Here is a 24,554-nt window from a genome sequence, read left to right on the forward strand (position 1 = left end):
GGTGTTCTGTAGGAGTTGTTCCACATGTAGATGTATTTCTGATGTATTTGTGGGGAGGAAGGTGATCTCCATGTCTTACTCCTCTGCTGTCTTGAAGGTCTCCCCAGGAAACAATTTTCCATGTAGAGTTTGTGAGTCTGTTAGTCGCATTTATGAGTTAAAACAGTTTCTTTTTATAGTCATCATATACAACAATATATGGTATTTGGTTTTTAAAGATTTCCCTATTGCATTCATTCAACAAGTAATTTTAAGAAATTTTTTTGTTGTTCAAAATGTATTTGTGAGTAAAGCATAAATAAGCCATGTATGCTCATACAACAGTAAGAAAGATAAGACTTCTTTAAGAGTAATTATATTTTTATATATATATATTCAAGAGTAAGATACAGTCATTGATAAAAAACTGAGTTTGGTGCAGAATGCTATTTGCGTTTAGAAAAAGAAGAAAGGTATGTGTATGGAAATTTTAATGGAAGACGTGCTATTAAGCTGAGAGATGTGAAGTAGGACCCCTAGGAGAAAAGAATGACATAAATAAAAATGGAATAGACTTATATATACAACCAAACGTAAAATAGATAGCTAGTGGGAAGCAGCCGCATAGCACAGGGAGACCAGCTAGGTGCTTTGTGACCACCTAGAGGGGTGGGATAGGGAGGGTGGGAGGGAGACGCAAGAGGGAGGATATATGGGGACATATGTACATGTATAGCTGATTCACTATGTTATAAAGGAGAAACTAACACACCATTGTAAAGCAATTATACCCTAATAAAGATGTTAAAAAAATGGAATAGTTATAAAAAGAAAGATCCGCTTGGTGAAACATGGTTTCAGATTTGGGTAGGCTTAGGGAAATCCTGAGGGATAACTCAGAGGGCACTGAAATAAAGACAAGGAACCTTTACCTTTTAATAGCCAAAGGGAGCTCTTACTGCCTGTTCTCAGTCAGGAAGTGATAAATCCCAGTAGCAATGTGAAAGATAGGACATTATGAAGAAAATTCAGGCAGAAGGAGCCACTGACAGCCAATTTTAGTAGTCCAGGCATAAGGTGGTAAAGCACTAAATCAACTGGGGTGAAGTGAAGTAATCAGTGATTTGGTGTTTGATTGAATAGATAGATGAGGAAATGATGTGGTTCAAGAAGAGCCTGAGGAATCAAGCTTCTACAACAAGGAAAATTGTTCTACAATTACTAGTAATAAGGAAATCAAGGCCTGAGTTTGGACTGAGAGTGTATATGATAAGATGAACCAAGGTGTTAGCCAAATAATCTTCAGCATAAGTACTGACTAAAGGTTTCTTTCTTTCCTTGTTCTTTTGGTGAGTGCTGTGGACAGTGGTGAAACTGTCTGTTATTTGGAACTTAGTCTTTGGGCTGAGACCCAGCTGGTCTGGAACTTTGTCTCAGAACCAGCCACTTCTTGCCTTAGAGCTTTTCTCTTAGTAGACTCAGAGTTGCATATTTTCCTAGACACCCACATCTGGGAGGTTAAATGGTATTGGTTTATCTGTTATTACAGAAAACTCCAGGTTTTTATTGACCAAGTTTTATCTTTATTTCTGTCTATATCTCAAATATCTATTTCATTAATATGGTTATCTTTCACTTTGTATAATTATTGGTGATATAAAGTCTATGCATGAATATATCTAGTATTTTGGATCATTTGATCAGTGTTTGTGAACATAGAATTGGCATTTATGAATTCACATGGATCTCTTAGAATTACCTTTTAGGGAAGGAAATTTCCATTCTTTTTCTTAACTCAAATAGGAATTTTTTTTTTTTTTTGCGGTTTGAATATGAGAAGCATATTGAAGCATTTGAATATGAGAAGCCAGAAATGCCCACTTTCTTTAGTTATGAAACTACTTCTATTGACTATAAAGAATTGTAAGCATGAATTATCATCATCAGATGCATTGTATAGTCTATGCTAATAGTTTGTCAGTCTCCATATTTGGACCCGTTTTCTGCAGCAGTGTAAGTGTTCTGTAAATGCTGGAGAAATAGAAATCATTTCCCTTTCTCCTTCTATTCCTTTCCCTTCCTTCTTCTGTATCTAAGTAGAATGGTGAATAGTATTAACATCACTTATTGAGTTATTTAAATCAGATTAGATAGGGCTGGAATGAATACAATGATTATTTTCTTCTTTTAGTTGCTACTGAGTTTTGTATAGGGCTTTTATTTAAGGGAGCGGAGTTTATTCTTGATTGAAATACTGGAAGCATATCACATCTTACATGAAGTCTTGAAAAGGATTGAATTCTAGTGAGTCACAGCATTTTACTGCAAATCTCCAATTATATTGCTGTAGTAACATTATCATGAATGGTGTCATTTCCTAAGGAATTTTATGAATGCTTTAGTCTACATAGTGTTCAAAGACAAGCTGAGACCTTTCTTTCTCCATGAGGCCTTACTTAATAATTCCCGTCTATTCTATATTCTTTAGGTACTTTGAAAACCAGTGGTCTATATCATACCATTTCCCTTTTGATCATATATTTTATTTTATTCCTCTTTGAGCCCATGGCAGATTATCTCTAGGGGGACCCCCCCCGTGATATGGGCCTCCTGATGTTCATGTCCTTGTATAATTTCCTCCTTTTGAGGGCAGGTAGAAATTGTGTCTTGCTAGTAACCAGTACAATATGATACAGGTGATCGGATGTTACTCCCTTGATTATGTTATACCACATCAAGCTCCGTCTGGCTTGCAGACTTCCTCTAGAGACTCTCTCTCTCTCTCTTTTTTTTTTTTTTTTTTTTTGCGGTACGCGGGCCTCTCACTGTTGTGGCCTCTCCCGTTGCGGAGCGCAGGCTCAGCGGCCATGGCTAACGGGCCCAGCCCCTCCGCGGCATGTGGGATCTTCCTGGACCGGGGTACGAACCCGCGTTCCCTGCATCGGCAGGCGGACTCTCAACCACTGCACCACCAGGGAAGCCCGAGACTCTCTCTTTTTAGCTGGCATTGAGGAAGTAAGTGGTCATGCTGGGAGGCACAGAGCTAGAGTAGCCTTTAAGAGCTGAGAGAGGCCTCCAGATGCTAGACAAGAAGCTAGTACCCTCACTCCTAGAACCACCAAAAAAATAAATACATTCTACTAACAGCCTGAGTGAGCCTGGGAAGAGATTCTTTCCCAGTCGAGATGAGAAGACAGTTAATTAACACCTTTGCAGTTGTGTGACCCTAGGCCAGAGGACCCAGTTAAACCATGAATGAACTCCTGACCCACAGAAACTGTGAGATAATAAATGTGTGTTTTTCTAAGTTGCTTAGTTTATGGTAACTTGTTACACAGCAGTAGGTAACTGGATATGGGCATGACTTGTCTCCAAAACAAGGCTGAGAAAGATTTAAGGAGTAAAGCTATTGGTATCTCACACAATATCATGCCAAGTATCTAGTAGAGGACAGGCAAATACTTGTTAAATTTTTATTACAGAAAACTATTGAATGTATATAGACCTTTTGAGGACAGATACCCTGTAATATTCATCTTTGTGTCTTCTTTGCCTGGCAGGGATCTGAAACATAGTTGGCACTGAATATATATTGTGTCATAGTTCAGTCAGTGAGACATAACCACTATGAGTTATTGAATAAATCAGCAAATTATGACCCCTGTGGTTAAATATGACCCACTACCTATTTCTGTACAGATTTTAAGCTGAGTGTTTTTACATTTTTAAATGGTGGAAAAAATCAAAAGAATAGTATTTTATGGTATGGAAATGATATGAAATTTAAGTTTTAGTGTCTGTAAGTAAAGTGTTATTGGAATACAGCCACCCTCTTCATGAATGTGTCATCCATGAGTGTGTTCATGCTAAAAAGGCAGAGTTGTAGCTGCAAGACTGTCTGTGGTGCTTTTATCACTTCGCCCTGCTGCATAACACACTACAAATGGCAGTGATGCAGCTATAACTGCAGTGTTTCAACTGCCATGCATATTGCCAGACTGTGACATTTTACCTGTTTACTTATTTTTTATTATCAGTGCATACCTATTGTGTCAAAACAAGAAAGGTAGACTTTGAATGTTGCTCTTTCAAGGCACGGTGAAGTGTGAATTATTTTGTTGTTTCAGTAGATGGCCAAGCATTTTGTTTTCGTGAAATAACATGATAGCTGTGCTGGAAGAGCACAGTATATGTCAGCATTACCAGACTAAGTACTTATCACAATATTTCCAACTCCTAGAAATGCAAAGGAAAGAAAAATCAGATAATTTAAAATGGAATATCCATCACAGAAGAATTTGTTCACAAAAATAAAAAGTGAAAATGAGACTACAACCAAAGTAAGTTTCTGGGTTTCTCATTTGTTAGCAAAGCAAGGAAAGCTGTTTAAGAATAATGAGTTAATTAAACTGTGCTAACCAAAGAAATGCATTCAGAGAAAATAAACTCATTTAAGACTATTAACCATTTGGTGAGAACAGTTGTTTGAAGAGTCGACGATATTGGAAGTAACATCAACAGCCAATTAAAAAACAAGGCAAATGAATAATTTTCCCTTGATGAATCAATAGATGTTACTGATACTACTCAGTTGTTGTTTCTTTTGAGGCAATGACGAATTTGAATTGACTGAAGAATTAGCCCCTATGAATAGTGTGTGTGGAAAAACTACAAATGAGAATATTTTCAAAGAAGTTCAGAAAAAAATGAATTTAGTACAAGCTGAAGTGGAATCTGCTAAGATGTATTACTACTTATGGTGGTAAAATATGTGTGGAGCAGAAAAAGAATTAGTTGGACAAATGGGCAAAACCTATGAAAATTAAAGTTGTTTAAAGTCTATGGCTATTTATTCTATTATTCACCAGAGGCACTTTTGAATTTATTATGTGTCTTTGAACTGGTGTCATCAGTGGTAAACTTCATTAGCTCTTATAAACTTAACCATTATCAGTTCCATGAATTTTTGCCAGAAATGGAAGCTGAATATTCTAACTTTCCCTACCACAAAGCAATATAATGGCTTAGCAGTGGTAAAGTTTTACTGTGATTTTTCTGAGCTCATGGAAGAGAGTGAAATTTTTCTGAAGAATTGCCCTCACCCAGTATTTTTTGCACACTGCATAGCTTTGAAAATTAGCCTTTGCTGAAGACTTGATAATGTTTCTTAATGAATTCAACCTAAAATTACAAAGGCAAAACAGCACTTATAAACTTATACTTCGGGTAAGACATTTGAATGTCAACTAATATTTTTTTCAATAATGAGTAATGTTAAACTACTTTATACACATAGGTGCTGTCAAAAGGCAAGAATTGAGATCTTCATTCTTACACAACTTTGTAGCGGATGTATTTTCTAAGCCCAAACTATAGTTCTAGCAGCTCTTAAATTTCTTTTCCTGTGGTAAAATATATATACATAAAATTTATCATTTTAACCACTTTAAGTGTCCAATTCAGTGGCATTACATACATTCACAATGTTGTGCAACCATCATCACTGTCCATTTCTAGAATGTTTTTATCATCCCAAACAAACTGTTAAGAAAGAGCTCCCCATTTACTTCTCTCTCCAGCCCCTGACAACCTCTATTCTATTTTCTACCTCTAAGAATTTGCCTATTCTAGGTACCTCATATACGTGGAATCATACAATATTTGTCCTTTTTTATCTGGTTCCTTTCACTTAACATAATGTTGTCAAGATTCATCCATGTTAGCACATATTAGAATTTCATTTCTTTTAAAAGATAAATAATATCTTATTGTTTATATATATATACCACATTTTGTTTATCCATCCATCTATAGACGTTTGGGCTGTTTCTACCTTTTGGTTATTGTGAAAAATGCTATTATGAACATTGGTGTACAAGTATCTGTTTGAGTCCCTACTTTTGCTTCCTTTGGATATACCAAAAGTGAAATTGCTGGAGCATATGGTAATTCTATGCTTAACTTTTTGAGGAACTGCTGAACTGTTTTCTACAGTGGCTACATCATTTTATATTCCCACCAGCAGTAATAAACAAGGGATCCGATTTTGCCATATCCTTGCCAGTATTGTGTGTGTGTGTTTGTGTGTATATGGGTGTGAAGTAGTATCATATTGTGGTTTTGATTTGAATTTCCCTAATGGTTAGTGATGCTGAACATCTTTTCATGTACTTTTTATCCATTTGCATATCTTCTTGGGAGAATATCAAGTCCTTTGCTCATTTTTGAATTTGGATTGCGTTTTTCTGTTGTTGAGTTGTAGTTCTTTATATTAAATATTCCTTTCTCAGATATATGCCTTGCAAATACTTCCTCCCATTCCTTGCAAGCACATTTAGACCTTAATGCAAATGTAAAGGAAATTTCCATATTTCAAAATCCATTTAACCCAGCAAACCCAGGGGCTTCCATCTGTTCTTCAGCTGGAAGTAATTAATCTGCAATTTAATGACATGCTAAAGGGCAAATATCAAGAATAGACTTCTAGTAGACTCTTATAAATGCCTTATAAGTGTTGTAAGTGTTGGATATGCTCAAGTAATATTGTGTGCTCAGGGGGTAAGGAACAGTAACTTTGAATCCCAATTAAAAATAATGTTTTCCCCCACCAAAAAAAAAGAAATTTCATTCTTCTAATTAGTAGATAGGTATTATAAAAATTGTACTCAATTATGATTTTACTTTGTTATCAATAAAAATTGTGGAAATTTGTTTCTCTCTTGTTATATGAGTACCTATACAATATCCTTGATTTCATCTTTTGGCTTGCAAAGCCTAAAATATATGTTCTATAGCCCTTTACAGAAAAAATTTGCTAACGCCTGTCATAATAGATTTATTATAGGTATTAGGCCTTATATGATTGTTGGAAGAATTGGGAAAGTTAAGGTCTATGAGCGAAATTGGATGATCAGAGAAGAAAGCATCAGTTCATCTGAGAAATCAAACATGTTCAGATACTGAAATCATATTGCAAGGGAAGTCAAAACTATGTGGGGAGGAGGGAATGGTGCTTCTATGTAGATACCACTTCTGTGGTCCTACAGCAAGTATCTCGTGGTGTATCTGAGCTATAGTGTCAGTTGGGAGTGTAGTTGGGAGAGAAGCTGGATATCGGATGGAAAAGAGCAAAGACAATTTAGAAGCCATGGGTACCTCTGAGTCCATCACTACATCTAACCACAATGACCTTCAGAAAGTAAGGCTGCTGCCTCACTTCTGCCTTCTAAGTCTCATGCAGATTCCTTTTTTAGCCAATTGTAACTCAGGACCATATAGTTAAAAGGATTCTGGGACAAAAATTCCAGCTTAATCAAATTGACATTTATAAACCACAATATTGAATGAATAAACAGATGGAGAATGATCTAAGTTTTCAGTTAGACTATTTGGGCTATTTGAGTTAATATTCAGATCTCTTTATGATTCAGGCATTTTATTTTATTATTTATGTATAGAATAAATATTTTCCTTTAAAAATCAACCTTACTGAGATATATACAGTAAATGAACTAATTTTACATGTATGTTTAGACGAGTTTGACCATATCTGTGTAACCACAACTCCACTCAAAATTTATAATGTTTCCATTAGTGCCAAAATTGTTTCTCATTCCCTTTGTAGTCAATTACTACTCCAGTAGATCTAGACAACTAGTGATGTATTTTATAGAACTACAGATTAGATTTTCTTCTTTTACAGTTTCATTCAAGTAGAATCATAGAGTATGTACCCTTTTGTCTCTCTTCTTTTGCTAAGCATTTTGTTTTGGAGATATTACATCCATGTTACATGTATTTGTAGTTTGTTTCCTTTATGGCTGAATAATATTCCATGGTTTGAATAGACCACATTTTATCTATCCATTCACATGTTGTTGGACATTTGGATTGCTTCCAGTTTTGGACTATGAATATATGTTCAAGTCTTTTAGTAGATGTATGCTTTAATTTCTCTTGCTAAATATCGGGAGGGGAGTGTTTCATTCATATGGTTAACTTTTACTCTATAATCAACTGCCAAAATGTTCTCCAAAGTGAATATACCATTCTACATTTTATCATCAGTGTATGAGAGTTTCAGGTGCTCTATTTTCTTGGCACCACTTGTTGCTATCACTTAAAAATTTTTTTAACCTTCTAATGAGTGTGTAATGTTAGCTCATTGTGATTTTAATGTACAGCTTTCTGATGACCAATGATGATGAGGCATCTTTTCACATGGTTGTTGGCCATTTATATATATTTTCTAATGAAGAGTTTGTTCAAGTCTTTTGCCAAATGAAAATAAATTAGGCTGTCTATTTAACATTGAGTTATAAGAGTTCTTTTTTTTTTTCTGGATACATATTCTTTGTCAGAAACACTGGAAGTATTTTTTCCCAGTTTTTGGCCTGCCTTTTCATAACGGCATATTTTGAAGAGTACTAGCTTTTTATTTGATAAAGCCCAGACTTTTGCTTTTTTTTTCCCCTATGGTTCATAGTGTGTCTTTGTGTGTGTGTGTGTGTGCGTGTGCGCATGCATGTGCATGCGCTTTTTGTTTTGTTTAAGAAATCTTTGATTACCTTAATATTTAAGAATATTTTCCCTTTTGGATTATTTTAGAAGTGTTATGATGTTTGGACTTTTATGCTTAGGTCAATGATCCGTTTTTTTAAACCTAATTTTTATGTATGGTATGAAGTAATGGTCAAGCTTCTCTTTTTTTTTTTTTTTAATATGGCTATTCTATTGCTTTGGTATCAATTGTTGAAGAGAATACCTTCCCCCATTGAATTATTTTTGTATTTATTTGAAAATCCATTAGTCACATATCTGTAGATCTATTTATGAACTCTTTATTTAATGATCTATATGCCTATCTTTATGCCAATATTGAATTGCTCTGATTACTGTAGCGTGATAGTAACTCTTGAAATCAGGTAATGTAAACCTTCATCTTGGTTCTTTTTCAAAAATGCTTTGTTTTTTTAATTTCTTCTTTGCTTTCTTCAGTGATCCCTTGGTTATTTAGTAGCACATGTTTAGCTTCCATGTATTTGTTGTTTTAAAATTTAAAAAAAATTTTACTTTTAATTTAATTAATTTATTTAACACCTTTATTGGAGTATAATTGCTTTACCATGTTGTGTTAGTTTCTGCTGTATAACGAAGTGAATCAGCTATATGTATACATATATCCTCATAAGCCCTCCCTCTTGTGTCTCCCTACCACCCTCCCTATCCCACCCCTCTAAGTGGTCACATAGCACACAGCTGACCTCCCTGTGCTAGGCGGCTGTTTCCCACTAGCTATCTATTTTACATTTGGTAGTGTATATATGTCCATGCCACTCTCTCATTTCGTCCCAGCTTACCCTTCTCCCTCCCCATGTCCTCAAGTCCATTCTCTATGTCTGCGTCTTTATTCCTGTCCTGCCCCTAGGTTCTTCAGAATCTTTTTTTTTTAAGATTCCATATATATGTGTCAGCATACAGTATATGTTTTTCTCTTTCTGACTTACTTCACTCTGTATGACAGACTCTAGGTCCATCCACCTCACTACAAATAACTCAATTTCATTTCTTTTTATGGCTAATATTCCATTGTATATATGTGCCACATCTTCTTTAACCATTCATCTGTTGATGGACACTTAGGTTGCTTCCATGTCCTGGCTATTGTAAATAGAGCTGCAATGAACATTGTGGTACAAGACTCTTTTTGAATTGTGGATTTTTCAGGCTATATGACCAGTTGTGGGATTGCTGGGCCATATGGTAGTTCTATTTTTAGTTTTTTAAGGAACTCCCCATACTGTTCTCCATAGTGGCTGTATCAATTTACTTCTCACCAACAGTGCAAGAGGGTTCCCTTTTCTGCACACCCTCTCCAGCATTTATTGTTTGTAGATTTTTTGATGATGGCCATTCTGACCGGTGTGAGGTGCTATCTCATTGTACTTTTTTTTTTAATTTAAAAAATGTTTTAATTTAATTTTTTATTTTATATTCAAGGGATAGATATAATTCATTTTTTATTGAATTATAAAAATTATACAATTGACGTCTAACATTAGGTGTACAACATAACAATGATTTGATATCTGTATACAGTGGAAATGATCATCACAATAGGTCTAGTTAACATCTGTCACTATGAAACAGGCTGGGACCTGGGACCTGGGACCCTTTACTGTAGTGCTTGCACCTGGACAAACATCTCCTCAACTCCTCCAGCAACTGAATACAAAGAAACTATAAGGGACTAAAAATAACCACATGCATGAGCAATTGGGGCAAGTTATAAGCAAGATACATAAAGGCCAAAACACAACTGCCACTTCTGAGTTTCCGGGAGCAAAAGCAGGGTAGAGCCCAAGGACCCTGATCGGTAACAACTACACATAGTTCCAAAGAACTTCTTTTTCTTGTAATGAGAACTTTTAAGGTCTACCCTCTTAGCAAATTTCAAATAATCAATACCATATTATTAACTAGTTGCCATGCTGTACATTACATCCCATGTCTTACTTATTTTACAACTGGAAGTTTGTATCTTTTGACCACCTTCATAGGCACCCATCTTCATGCTGTACTGTAATTATTTGTTACTTGTCTGAATCCCTCACTAAATTGTAACTTTCTAGAAAACAGAGACTGCCTTGTTCATCTTCATATCTCCTAACACCTTGAACAGTGGCTGGCACATACTTGGTATTTAATATTTGTCTGTGGAAGGGAGAAGGCTTGGAAGGAAGAGCAGAACAGGGGAGACACACGCACACACAACCAAATGAGAGGAGCAGTTGTGTAATGCAAATGGTGCTGGAGATCTGGGACCTAATTATGACTCTCCTGTGAGAATGAAAGTGGGCAGGACATCTGAACTTCCTGGGCCTCTGTATTATCATCTAGAAGACAAGGAATTTATAGCTTTAGGATTGTATGAGCTTTGAAGGAGGAAAATGTGTAGTTTAGGATTTGGGATTTTGTTATTTTTAATGTTTCTATGCAAAAAATAAAGCTAAAACTGGAGCAAAGATTAGATTATGTCAAAGGATGGAAAGAGGGGAAAAAGCAAGGAAGGAAGCAAGGCAGGAGGGAGGGAAGGAAGGAAGGAAGGAAGTAAGGAGGAGAGGGAGAGGGGAAGGAGGGAGGGGAAAGAGAGGGAGGAAAGAGGGAGAGAGGTTCATTACACAGTATTACCCAAATTTTCCAGTTAATTGAAACCTGGTTAAAAAGAATGTATGGTGTGAGGTGATTTTTTCTTGAGGTCATTAACTCTAGCTTAATTTTGAACATGTAAATGAAAAATAATATAACTAACTTTATAAAACACTAAGCATAAAAAAATAGAAAATTTGAGGACCCAGAGATTATATTGATGAGAATGCATAAGTAACTATACATCAAAGAAAGAATAAAGTCCATACTACATGGATTCCAAAACATTAACAGAAATGCGGGTGGGGGGATTCTGACTTATTATTGTTTTTTCCTTTTTTTTCCATCTTGATCTTTTGTTAGCACTTTTATGAATTCATCAGTTTTCCATTAGAGTTCTGAAAATGCTTATTCATTCACTTCAGCAGTATAGTCAGTTACCAGAAACCTGTACTTGTCAGAGTCTTTTCCATGAATTCCTTGAAGATGAAACCCTTTTATAGGAACATTTTTGCAAAAGCATCAGAGTACACCCAGAACTGTCTGTAAATGACAAAAGACTTAAAAATGACCACGGTTAAAGATTTGATGAAAGCTCATAATATTGCAATTGACAAGGAAATTTAGTTATTTCTGAGATATACATTTTAAAGTAATAACTAGAATTTTGACTTATAACATTATACCAGAACATATAAGATTTTTAAGAATTTCATGTAATGTCTGAAACATTTATATTAACATATTTCCATACAAATAACCCAAAGAAAGTTTAGTATTAGTTGTTTTGTTTGTTTGTTTGTTTTTTTATACTGCAGGTTCTTATTAGTCATCAATTTTATACACATCAGTGTATACATGTCAATCCCAATTGCCCAATTCAGGACACCACCATCCCCACCCCACTGCGGATTTCCCCCCTTGGTGTCCATACGTCTGTTCTCTACATCAGTGTCTCAATTTCTGCCCTGCAAACCGGTTCACGTGTACCATTTTTCTAGGTTCCACATACATGCGTTAATATACGATATTTGTTTTTCTATTTCTGACTTACTTCACTCTCTATGACAGTCTCTAGATCCATCCACATCTCAACAAATGACTCAATTTCATTCCTTTTTATGGTTGAGTAATATTCCATTGTATATATGTACCACATCTTCTTTATCCATTCGTCTGTCGGTGGGCATTTAGGTTGCTTCCATGACCTGGCTATTGAAAACAGTGCTTCAATGAACATTGGGGTGCGTGTGTCTTTTTTAATTGTGGTTTTCTCTGGGTATATGCCCAGTAGTGGGATTGCTGGATCATATGGTAATTCTATTTTTAGTTTTCTAAGGAACCTCCATACTGTTCTCCATAGTGGCTGTATCAATTTACATTCCCACCAACAGTGCAAGAGAGTTCCCTTTTCTCCACACCCTCTCCAGCATTTGTTGTTAGTAGATTTTCTGATGATGCCCATTCTAACTGGTGTGAGGTGATACCTCACTGTAGTTTTGATTTGCATTTCTCTAATAATTAGTGACGTTGAACAGCTTTTCATGTGCCTCTTGGCTATCTCTATGTCTTCTTTGGAGAAATGTCTATTTAGGTCTTCTGCCCATTGTTAGATTGGGTTGTTTGTTTCTTTAATATTGAGCTGCATGAGCTGTTTATATATTTTGGAGATAAATCCTTTGTCAGTTGATTCTTTTGCAAATATTTTCTCCCATTCTGAGGGTTGTCTTTTCGTCTTGTTTATGGTTTCCATTGCTGTGCAAAAGCTTTGAAGTTACATTAGGTCCCATTTGTTTATTTTTGTTTTTATTTCCATTACTCTAGGAGGTGGATCAAGAAAGATCATGCTGTGATTTATTGTCAAAGAGTGTTCTTCCTTTGTTTTCCTCTAAGAGTTTTATAGTGTCTGGTCTTACATTTAGGTCTCGAATCCATTTTGAGTTTATTTTTATGTATGGTGTTAGGGAGTGTTCTAATTTCATTCTTTTGTATGTAGCTGTCCAGTTTTCCCAGCACCACTTATTGAAGAGACTTGCTTTTCTCCATTGTATATCTTTACCTCCATTGTCATAGATTAGTTGACCATAGGTGCGTGGGTTTATCTCTGGGCTTTCTATGTTGTTCCATTGATCTATGTTTCTGTTTTTGTGCCAGTACCATATTATCTTGATTACTGTAGCTTTGTAGTATAGTCTGAAGTCAGGGAGTGTGATTCCTTCAGATCTGTTTTTTTACCTCAAGACTGCTTTGGCTATTCGGGGTCTTTGGTGTCTCCATACAAATTTTAAGATTTTTTGTTCTAGTTCTGTAAAAAATGCTATTGGTAATCTGATAGGGATTGCATTGAATCTGTGGATTGCTTTGGGTAGTATAGTCATTTTCACAATGTTGATTCTTCCAATCCAAGAACATTGTATATCTCTCCATCCGTTGGTATCATCTTTAATTTCTTTCATCAGTGTCTTATAGTTTTCTGCATACAGGTCTTTTGCCTCCCTAGGTAGGTTTATTCCTAGGTATTTTATTCTCTTTGTTGCAATGGTAATGGGAGTGTTTCCTTAATTTCTCTTTCAGATTTTTCATCATTAGTGTATAGGAATGCAAGAGATTTCTGTCCATTAATTTTGTATCCTGCAACTTTACCAAATTCATTGATTAGCTCTAGTAGTTTTCTGGTGGCATTTTTAGGATTCTCTATGTATAGTATCATGTCATCAGCATATAGTGGCAGTTTTATGTCTTCTTTTCCAATTTGTATTCCTTTTATTTCTTTTTCTTCTCGGATTGCCATGGCTAGCACTTCCAAAACTATGTTGAATAATAGTGGTGAGAGTGGACATCCTTTTCTCTTTCCTGATCTTAGAGGAAATGCTTTCAGTTTTTCACCATTGAGAATGATGTTTGCTGTGGGTTTGTCGTATATGGCCTTTATTATGTTGAGGTAGGTTCCCTCTACACCCACTTTCTGGAGAGTTTTTATCATCAATGGGTGTTGAATTTTGTCGAAAGCCTTTTCTGCATGTATTGAGATGATCATATGGTTTTTATTCTTCAATTTGTCAATATGGTGTATCACATTGATTGATTTGCGTATATGGAAGAATCCTTGCATTCCTGGGATAAATCCCACTTGATCGTGGTGTATGATCCTTTTAATGTGTTGTTGGATTCTGTTTGCTAGCATTTTGTTGAGGATTTTTGCATCTATATTCATCAGTGATACTGGTCTGTAGTTTTCTTTTTTTTGTAGTATCTTTATCTGGTTTTGGTATCAGGCTGATGGAGGCCTTATATAATGAGTTTGGGAGTGTTCCTTCCTCTGCAAGTTTTTGGAAGGGTTTGAGAAGGATGGGTGTTAGCTCTTCTCTAAATATTTGATAGAATTCATCTGTGAAGACATCTGGTCCTGGACTTTTGTTTGTTGGAAGATGGTTAATCACACTTTCAATTTCATCACTTGTGATTGGTCTGTTCATATTTTCTGTTTCTTCCTGGTTCAGTCTTGGAAGGTAATACCTTTCTAAGAATTTGTCCATTTCTTCCAGGTTGTCTATTTTATTGGCATAGAGTTGCTTGTAGTAGTCTCGTAGGATGCTTTGTATTTCTGCGGTGTCTGTTGTAACTTCTTCTTTTTCATTTCTAATTTTATTGATTTGTGTCCTCTCCCTCTTTTTCTTGATGAGTCTGGCTAATGGTTTATCAATTTTGTTTATCTTCTCAAAGAACCAGGTTTTAGTTTTATTGATTTTTGCTATTGTTTTGTTTGTTTCTATTTCATTTATTTCTGCTCTTTTTGATTTCTTTCCTTCTGCTAAATTTGGGTTTTGTTTGTTCTTCTTTTTCTAGTTCCTTTAGGTGTAAGGTTAGATTGTTTATTTGAGATTTTTCTTGTTTCTTGAGGTAGGCTTGTATAGCTATAAACTTCCCACTTAGAAGTGATTTTGCTTCATCCCATAGGTTTAGGATTGTCGTGTTTTCATTGAAATTTGTCTCTAGGTATTTTTTGATTTCCTCTTTGATTTCTTCAGTGATCTCTTGGTTATCTAGTAAAGTACTGTTTAGCCTCCATGTGTTTGTGTTTTTTTACGTTTTTTCCCTGTAATTCATTTCTAATCTCATAGCGTTGTGGTCAGAAAAGATGCTTGATCTGATTTCAATTTTCTTAAATTTACTGAGGCTTGATTTGTGACCCAAGATGTGATCTATCCTGGAGAATGTTCCATGCGCACTTGAGAAGAAAGTGTAGTTTGCTGTTTTTGGATGGAATGTCCTATAAATATCAATTAAATCTATCTGGTCTACTGTGTCATTTAAAGCTTGTGTTTCCTTATTTATTTTCATTTTGGATTATCTGTCCATTGGTGTAAGTGAGGTGTTAAAGTCCCGCACTATTATTGTGTTACCGTCTATTTCCTCTTTTATAGCTGTTAGCAGTTGCCTTATGTATTGAGGTGCTCCTTTGTTCGCTGCATATTTACTTATAGTTGTTATATCTTCTTTTTGGATTGATCCCTTGATCATTATGTAGTGTCCTTCCATGTCTCTTGTAACATTCTTTGTTTTAAAGTCTATTTTATCTGATATGAGTATAGCTACTCTAGGTTTCCTTTGATTTCCATTTGCATGGAATATCTTTTACCATCCCCTCACTTTCAGTCTGTAAGTATCCCTAGGTCTGCAGTGCATCTCTTATAGACAGCATATATATTGACCTTGTTTTTGTATCCATTCAGCAAGCCTGTGTCTTTTGGTTGGAGCATTTAATCCATTCACGTTTAGGGTAATTATCGATATGTATGTTCCTATTACCATTTTCTTAATTGTTTTGGGTGTGTTTTTGTAGGTCCTTTCCTTCTCTTGTGTTTCCCACTTAGAGAAGTTCTTTTAGCATTTGTTGTAGAGCTGGGTTGGTGATGCTGAATTCTCTTAGCTTTTGCTTGTCTGCAAAGCTTTTGATTTCTCCATAAAATCTGAATGAGATCCATGCCGAATAGATTAATCTTGGTTATAGGTTCTTCCCTTTCATCTCTTTAAGTATATCGTGCCACTCCCTTCTGGCTTGTAGAGTTTCTGCTGAGAAATGAGCTGTTAACCTTATGGGAGTTCCCTCGTATGTTATTTTTCGTTTTACCCTTGCTGCTTTCAATAATTATTTTTTGTCTTTAAGTTTTGCCAATTTGATTACTATGTGTCTTGGTGTGTTTCTCCTTGGGTTTCTCCTGTATGGCACTCGCTGTGCTTCCTGGACTTGGGTGGCTATTTCCTTTCCCATGTTAGGGAAGTTTTTGACTATAATCTCTTCAAATATTTTCTCTGGTCCTTTCTCTCTCTCTTCTCCTTCTGGGACCCCTATAGTGTGTATGTTGTTGCACGTAATATTGTCCCAGTGGTCTCTTAGGCTGTCTTCATTTCTTTTCATTCTTTTTTTTCTTTATTCTCTTCCTCAGCAGTGAATTTCACCATTCTGTCTTCCAGGTCACTTATGTGTTTTTCTGCCTCAGTTATTCTGCTATTGATTCCTTGTAGTGTAGTTTTCATTTCAATTATTGTATTGTTCATCTCTGTTTGTTTGTTCTTTAATTTTTCTAGGTCTTTGTTAAACATTTCTTGCATCTTCTTGATCTTTGCCTCCATTCTTTTTCCCAGATCCTGGATCATCTTCACTATCATTATTCTGAACTCTTTTTCTGGAAGGCTGCCTATCTCCACTTCATTTGGTTGTTTTTCTGGAGTTTTATCTTGTTCCTTCATCTGGTCCATAGCCCTCTGCCTTTTCATCTTGTCTATCTTTCTGTGAATGTGGTTTTTGTTCTGTAGTCTGCAGGATTGTAGGTCTTCTTGCTTCTGCTGTCTGCCCTCTGGTGTTTGAGGCTATCTAAGAGGCTTGATGGGCAGGACTGGTGTTGGGTAGAGCTGACTGTTGCTCTGGTGGGCAGAGCTCAGTAAAACTTTAATCCCCTTGATTGTTGATGGGTTGGGCTGGGTTCCCTCCCTGTTGGTTGTTTGGCCTGAGGTAACCAACACTGGGGCCTACCTGGGCTCTTTGGTGAGGCTAATGACAGACTCTGGGAGGACTCACACCAAGGAGTACTTCCCAGAACTTCTGCTGCCAGTGTCCTTGTCCCCACGGTGAGCCACAGCCCTCCCCCCACCCACCTGCCTCTGCAGGAGACCCTCCGACACTAGCTGGTAGGTCTGGTTCGGTCTCCCCTGGGGACACTGCTCCTTCCGCTGGGTCCCAATGCCCACACTACTTTGTGTGTGCCCTCCAAGAGTGGAGTCTGTTTCCCCCAGTCCTGTCGAAGTCCTGCAATCAATTCCCACTAGGCTTCAATGTCTGATTATCTAGGAATATCTCCTGTTGCCAGACCCCCAGGTTGGGATGCCTGACGTGGGTCTCAGAAGCTTCACTCCAGGGGGTGGACTTCTGAGGTGTAAGTGCTCTCCAGTCTGTGAGTCATCCACCCACCAGTTATGAGATTTGATTTTTCTGTGATTGCGCCCCTCGTACCATCTCATTTGTGTTCTCCTTTGTCTTTGGATGTGGGGTATCTTTTTTGGTGAGTTCCAGTGTCTTCCTGTCGACGATTGTCCAGCAGCTAGTTGTGATTCTGGTGTTCTCGCAAGAGGGAGTGAGAGCACATCCTTCTACTCTGCCATCTTGGTTCCTCTCTACCTCATTGTACTTTTGATTTGCATTTGTTTAATGATTACTGATGTTGAGCATTCTTTCATGTGTTTTTTGCAAATCTGTTTATCTTCTTTGGAGAACTGTCTATTTAGTTGTTCTGCCCATTTTTGGATTCGGTTGTTTGCTTTTTAGATATTGAGCTGCATGAGCTGCTTGTATATTTTGGAGATTAATCCTTTGTCAGTTGCTTCGTTTGCAAATATTTTCTCCCATTCTGAGGGTTGTCTTTCTGTCTTGTTTATGGTTTCCTTTGCTGTGCAAAAGCTTGAAGTTTCATTAGGTCCCATTTGTTTATTTTTGTTTCTATTTCAATTTCTCTCGGAGGTGGGTCAAAAAGGATCTTGCTGTGATTTATGTCATAGAGTGTTCTGCCTATGTTTTCTGCTAAGAGTTTTACAGTGTCTGGCCTTATATTTAGGTCTTTAATCCATTTTGAGTTTATTTTTCTGTATGGTATTAGGGAGTGTTCTAATTTCATTCTTTTACATGTAGCTGCCCAGTTTTCCCAGCACCACTTATTGAAGAGACTGTCTTTTCTCCATTGTATATTCTTGCCTCCTTTATCTAAAATAAGGTGACCATATGTGTGTGGGTTTATCTCTGGGTATTCTATCTTATTCCATTGATCTATATTTCTTTTTTTTTTTGCCAGTAGAATACTATCTTGATTACTGTAGGTTTGTTATATAGTCGGAAGTGCGGGAGCCTGTTTCCTCCAGCTCCGTTTTTCTTTCTCAAGATTGCTTTGACTATTTGGGGTCTTTTGTGTTGCCATACAAACTGTGAAATTTTTTGTTCTAGTTCTGTGAAAAATGCCATTGGTAGTTTGATAGGAATTGCATTGAATCTGTAGATTGCTTTGGGTAGTATAGTCATTTTCACAATGTTGATTCTTCCAATCCAAGAGCATGGTATATCTCTCCATCTGTTTGTATCATCTTTAATTTCTTTCATCAGTGTCTTATAGTTTTCGGCATACAGGTGTTTTGTCTCCTTAGATAGGTTTATTCCAAGGTATTTTGTTCTTTTTGTTGTAGTGGTAAATGGGAGTGTTTCCTTAATTTCTCTTTCAGATTTTTTAATTTTTTAAATTTTATTTATTTATTTATTTTTTTTGCGGTACGCGGGGCTCTCACCATTGTGGCCTCTCCCGTAGTGGAGCACAGGCTCCGGATGTGCAGGCTCAGCAGCCATGGCTCACGGGTTCAGCTGTTCCATGGTATATGAGATCCTCCCAGACCGGGGCACGAATCTGCGTCCCCTGCATCGGCAGGCGGACTCTCAACCACTGCGCCACCAGGGAAGCCCTATTTGTGTTTTTTACAGTTGTTTTTCCTGTAATTGATTTCCAGTCTCATAGCATTGTGGTCAGAAAAGATGCTTGATATGATTTCAGTTTTCTTGTATTTGTGATGAAAGATGTGATCTGTCCTGGAGAATGTTTCATGTGCACTTTAGAAGAAAGTGTAATCTGCTGTTTTCAGATGGAATGTCCTATAAATATCAATTAAGTCTATCTGGTCTATTGTTTCATTGAAAGCTTGTGTTTCGTTATTAATTTTCTGTCTTGAACATCTGTCCATTAATGTAAGTGAGGTGTTAAAGTGCCCCACTATTATTCTGTTACTTTCAATATTCTCTTTTATAGCTGTGAGCATTTGCCTTATGTATTGAGGTGCTCCTATGTTGGGTGCATATATATTTATAATCGATATATCTTCTTCTTGGATTGATCCCTTGATCATTATCTAGTGTCCTTTCTTGTCTCCTGTAGTACTCTTGTTTTAAAGTGTATTTTATCTGATATGAGTATTGCTACTCCAGGCTTCTTTTGATTTCCATTTGCATGGAATATCTTTTTCCATCCCCTTACTTTCAGTTGTATGTGTCCCTAGGTCTGATGGGTCTCTTGTAGATAGCATATATATGGGTCATATTTTTGTATCCATTCAGATAGTCTTTGTCTTTTGGTTGGATCATTTAATCCATTTACATTCAAGGTTATTATTGATATGTATGTTCCTATTACCATTTTCTTAATTGTTTTGGGTTTGTTTTGTGTGTCTTTTTGTTCTCTTGTGTTTCCCCCCTAGAAAAGTTTCTTTAGCATTTGTTGTAAAGTTGGTTTGGTGGTGCTGAATTCTCTTAGCTTTTGATTGTCTGAAAAGCTTTTGATTTCTCCACCAAATCTGAATGAGATCCTTGCTCGGTTGAGTAATCTTGGTTGTAGTTTTTTCCCTTTCATCACTTTAAGTATATTGCCTCTCCCTTCTGGCCTGCAGAGTTTCTGCTGAAAAATCAGCTGATAACCTTATGGGGATTCAAACAAATGACAAAGAAAACATGAAGACCCAAAACCTATGGGATGCAGCAAAAGCAGTTCTAAGAGGGATGTTTATAGCAATTCAATGTCACTTCAAGAAACAAGAAAAATCTCAAATAAACAATCTAACCCTACACTTAAAGCAACTAGAGAAAGAACAACAAAGAAAACCGAAAGTCAGTAGAAGGAAAGAAATCATAAAAATCAGAGCAGAATAAATGAAAAAGAAATGAAGGAAACGATAGCAAAGAACAATCAAACTAAAAGCTGGTTCTCTGAGAAAAGAAACAAAATTGATAATCCATTAGCCAGACTCATCAAGAAAAAGAGGGAGAGGACTCATATCAATAAAATTAGAAATGAAAAAGAAATTACAACAGACACTGCAGAAATACAAAGCATCCTACGAGACTACTACAAGCAACTCTATGCCAATAAAATGGACAACCTGGAAGAAACTGACAAATTCTTAGAAATGCACAACCTGCCAAGACTGAATCAGGAAGAAATAGAAAATATGAACAGACCAATCACAAGCACTGAATTTGAAACTGTGATTAAAAATCATCCAACAAACAAAAGCCCAGGACCAGATGGTCTCACAGCCGAATTGTGTCAAACATTTAGAGAAGAGCTAACACCTATCCTTCTCAAACTCTTCCAAAATATAGCAGATGGAGGAACACTCCCAAACTCCTTCTATGAGGCCACCATCACCCTGATACCAAAACCAGACAAGGATGTCACAAAGAAAGAAAACTACAGGCCAATATCACTGATGAACATAGATGCAAAAATCCTCAACAAAATACTAGCAAACAGAATCCAACAGCACATTAAAAGGATCATACACCATGATCAAGTGGGGTTTATTCCAGGAATGCAAGGATTCTTCAATATACACAAATCTATCAATGTGATAAACCATATTAACAAACTGAAGGAGAAAAACCATATGATCATCTCAATAGATGCAGAGAAAGCTTTCGACAAAATTCAACACCCATTTTTGATAAAAACCCTGCAGAAAGTACGCATAGAGGGAACGTTCCTCAACGTAATAAAGGCCATATATGACAAACCCACAGCCAACATCGTCCTCAATGGTGAAAAATTGAAAGCATTTCCATTAAGATCAGGAACAAGACCAGGTTGCCCACTCTCACCACCATTATTCAACATAGTTATGGAAGTTTTAGCCACAGCAATCAGAGAAGAAAAAGAAATAAAAGGAATCCAAGTTGGAAAAGAAGAAATAAAGCTGTCACTGTTTGCAGATGACATGATACTATACATAGAGAATCCTAAAGATGTTACCAGAAAACTACTAGAGCTAATTAATGAACTTGGTAAAGTAGCAGGATACAAAATTAAGGCACAGAAATCTCTTGCATTCCTATACACTAATGATGAAAAATCTGAAAGTGAAATTAAGAAAACAGCCCCATTTACCATTGCAACAAAAGGACTAAAATATCTAAGGATAAACCTACCAGAGGAGACAAAAGACCTGTATGCAGAAAACTATAAGACATTGATGAAAGAAATTAAAGGTGATACAAACAGATGGAGAGATATACCATGTTCTTGGATTGGAAGAATCAACACTGTGAAAATGACTCTACTACCCAAAGCAATCTACAGATTCAATGCAATCCCTATCAAACTACCATTGGCATTTTTCAGAGAAGTAGAACAAAAAATTTCAAAATTTGTGTGGAAACACAAAAGACCCCGTATAGCCAAAGCAATCTTGAGAACGAAAAACGGAGCTGGAGGAATCAGCCTCCCTGACTTTAAGCTATACTACAAAGCTACGGTAATCAAAAGACAGTATGGTACCGGCACAAAAACAGAAATTTAGATCAATGGAACAAGATAGAAAGCTGAGAGATAAACCCATGCACATATGGTCACCTTGTCTTTGATAAAGGAGGCAGGAATGTACAGTCGAGAAAGGACAGCCTCTTCATTACGTCGTACTGTGAAAACTGGACAGGTACATGTAAAAGTATGAGATTAGATCACTACCTAACACCATACAGAAAAATAAACTCAAAATGGATTAAAGACATAAATGTAAGGCCAGAAACTATCCAACTCTTAGAGGAAAACATAGGCAGAACACTCTATGACATAAATCACAGCAAGATCCTTTTTGACCCACCTCCTAGAGAAATGGAAATAAAATCAAAAATAAACAAATGGGACCTAATGAAACTTCAAAGCTTTTGCACAGCAAAGAAAACCATAAACAAGACCAAAAGACAAGCCTCAGAATGGGAGAAAAAATTTGCAAATGAAGCAACTGGCAGAGGATTAATTTCCAAAATATACAAGCAGCTCATGCAGCTCAATAACAAAAAAACAAACAACCGAATCCAAAAATGGGCAGAAGACCCAAATAGACATTTCTCCAAAGAAGATATACAGACTGCCAACCAACACATGAAAGAATGCTCAACATCATTAATCATTAGAGAAATGCAAATCAAAACTACAATGAGATATCATCTCACACCAGTCAGAGTGGCCATCATCAAAAAATATATAAACAATAAATGCTGGAGAGGGTGTGGAGAAAAGGGAACACTCTTGCACTTCTGGTGGGAATGTGAATTGTTACAGCCCCTAAGGAGAACAGTATGGAGGTTCCTTAAAAAGCTACAAATAGAACTACCATATGACCCAGCAATCCCACTACTGGGCATATACCCTGAGAAAACCATAATTCGGGAAGAGTCATGTACCAAAATGTTCATTGGAGCTGTATTTACAATAGCTCGGAGATGGAAGCAACCTAAGTGTCCATCATCGGATGAATGGATAAAGATGTGGCACATATATACAATGGAATATTACTCAGCCATAAAAAGAAACAAAATTGAGCTATTTGTAATGAGGTGGATGGACCTAGAGTCTGTCATACAGAGTGAAGTAAGTCAGATAGAGAAAGACGAATACCATACGCTAACACAGGTATATGGAATTTAAGAAAAAAAAATGTCATGAAGAACCTAGGGGTAAGACAGGAATAAAGACACAAACCTACTAGAGAATGGACTTGAGGATATGGGGAGGGGGAAGGGTAAGGTGTGACAATGCGAGAGAGTGGCATGGACGTATATACACTACCAAACGTAAAATAGATAGCTATTGGGAAGCAGCCGCATAGCACAGGGAGATCAGCTCGGTGCTTTGTGATCACCTTGATGGGTGGGTTAGGGAGGATGGGAAGGAGGGAGACGCAAGAGGGAAGAGATATGGGAACATGTGTGTATGTATACCTGATTCACTTTGTTGTAAAGCAGAAACTAACACACCATTGTGGAGCAATTATACTCCAATAAAGATGTAACGAAAAAAATCAAATAAAATAATGAACTATTAAAAAAAACGAAAGAGAAAACAAATACTGTGTGATGATGCATAAATATGGAATCTAAAAATAAAATGGTACTGATGAACTTAATTGCAGGCCAGGAATAAAGACGTAGACATAGAGAATGGACTTGGTGATGTGGGGAGGGAGGGGGAAGCTGGGGTAAAGTGAGAGTAACATCAACAGGTATACATTACCAAATGTAAAATATTTAGGTAGTGGGGAGCAGCAGCATAGCACAGGGAGATCAGTTCAGTGCTTTGTGATGACCTAGAGGGGTGGGGTAGGGAGGATGGGAGGGAGGCTCACGAGGGAGGAGATATGTGGACATATGTATGCACATGGCTGATTCACTTTGGTGTAAACAGAAGCTAACACAGTATTGTGAAGCAAGTATACTCCAATAAAGACCTATTAAAAAAAAGACCGAATTGCTGTAACACATACACACACACAAATGCGTTGGTTGATTTAGGTATATTGCATTTGTATATAAATTATAGAATCAACTTTTAATTAGTATCAAAAAAACCCAACTATGGGGCTTCCCTGGTGGTGCAGTGGTTGACAGTCGGCCTGCCAATGCAGGGGACACAGGTTCGTGCCCCGGTCCGGGAAGATCCCACATGCCGCAGAGCGGCTGGGCCCGTGAGCCATGGCCGCTGAGCCTGCGCGTCTGGAGCCTGTGCTCCGCAACGGGAGAGGCCACAACAGTGAGAGGCCCATGTACCGCAAAACGAAACAAAACAAAACAAAAAATTCCCAACTAAAACAAGTACTTACACCCCTCCAAAAAACCCAGCCAACTTTCCTGGAATGTTGAATGAGATTGTGCTGAATCTTCAGATCAATTTGTGAACTGACATCTTAACAGCCTTCAGTATTTAAATTCATGAACATGGTATATCTCTCCATTTATTTAGGTCTTCTTTAAGTTCTCTCAACAGTGTTTTGTCATTGTCAGTGTGCAGTTCTTGCACATATTTTCTGAAATTTGTACCTAAATATTTCAGGCATTTATGTGCTATTTT

The sequence above is a fragment of the Lagenorhynchus albirostris genome, chromosome 3 (genome assembly GCF_949774975.1).
Source record: "Lagenorhynchus albirostris chromosome 3, mLagAlb1.1, whole genome shotgun sequence".
NCBI lineage: Eukaryota > Metazoa > Chordata > Mammalia > Artiodactyla > Delphinidae > Lagenorhynchus > Lagenorhynchus albirostris.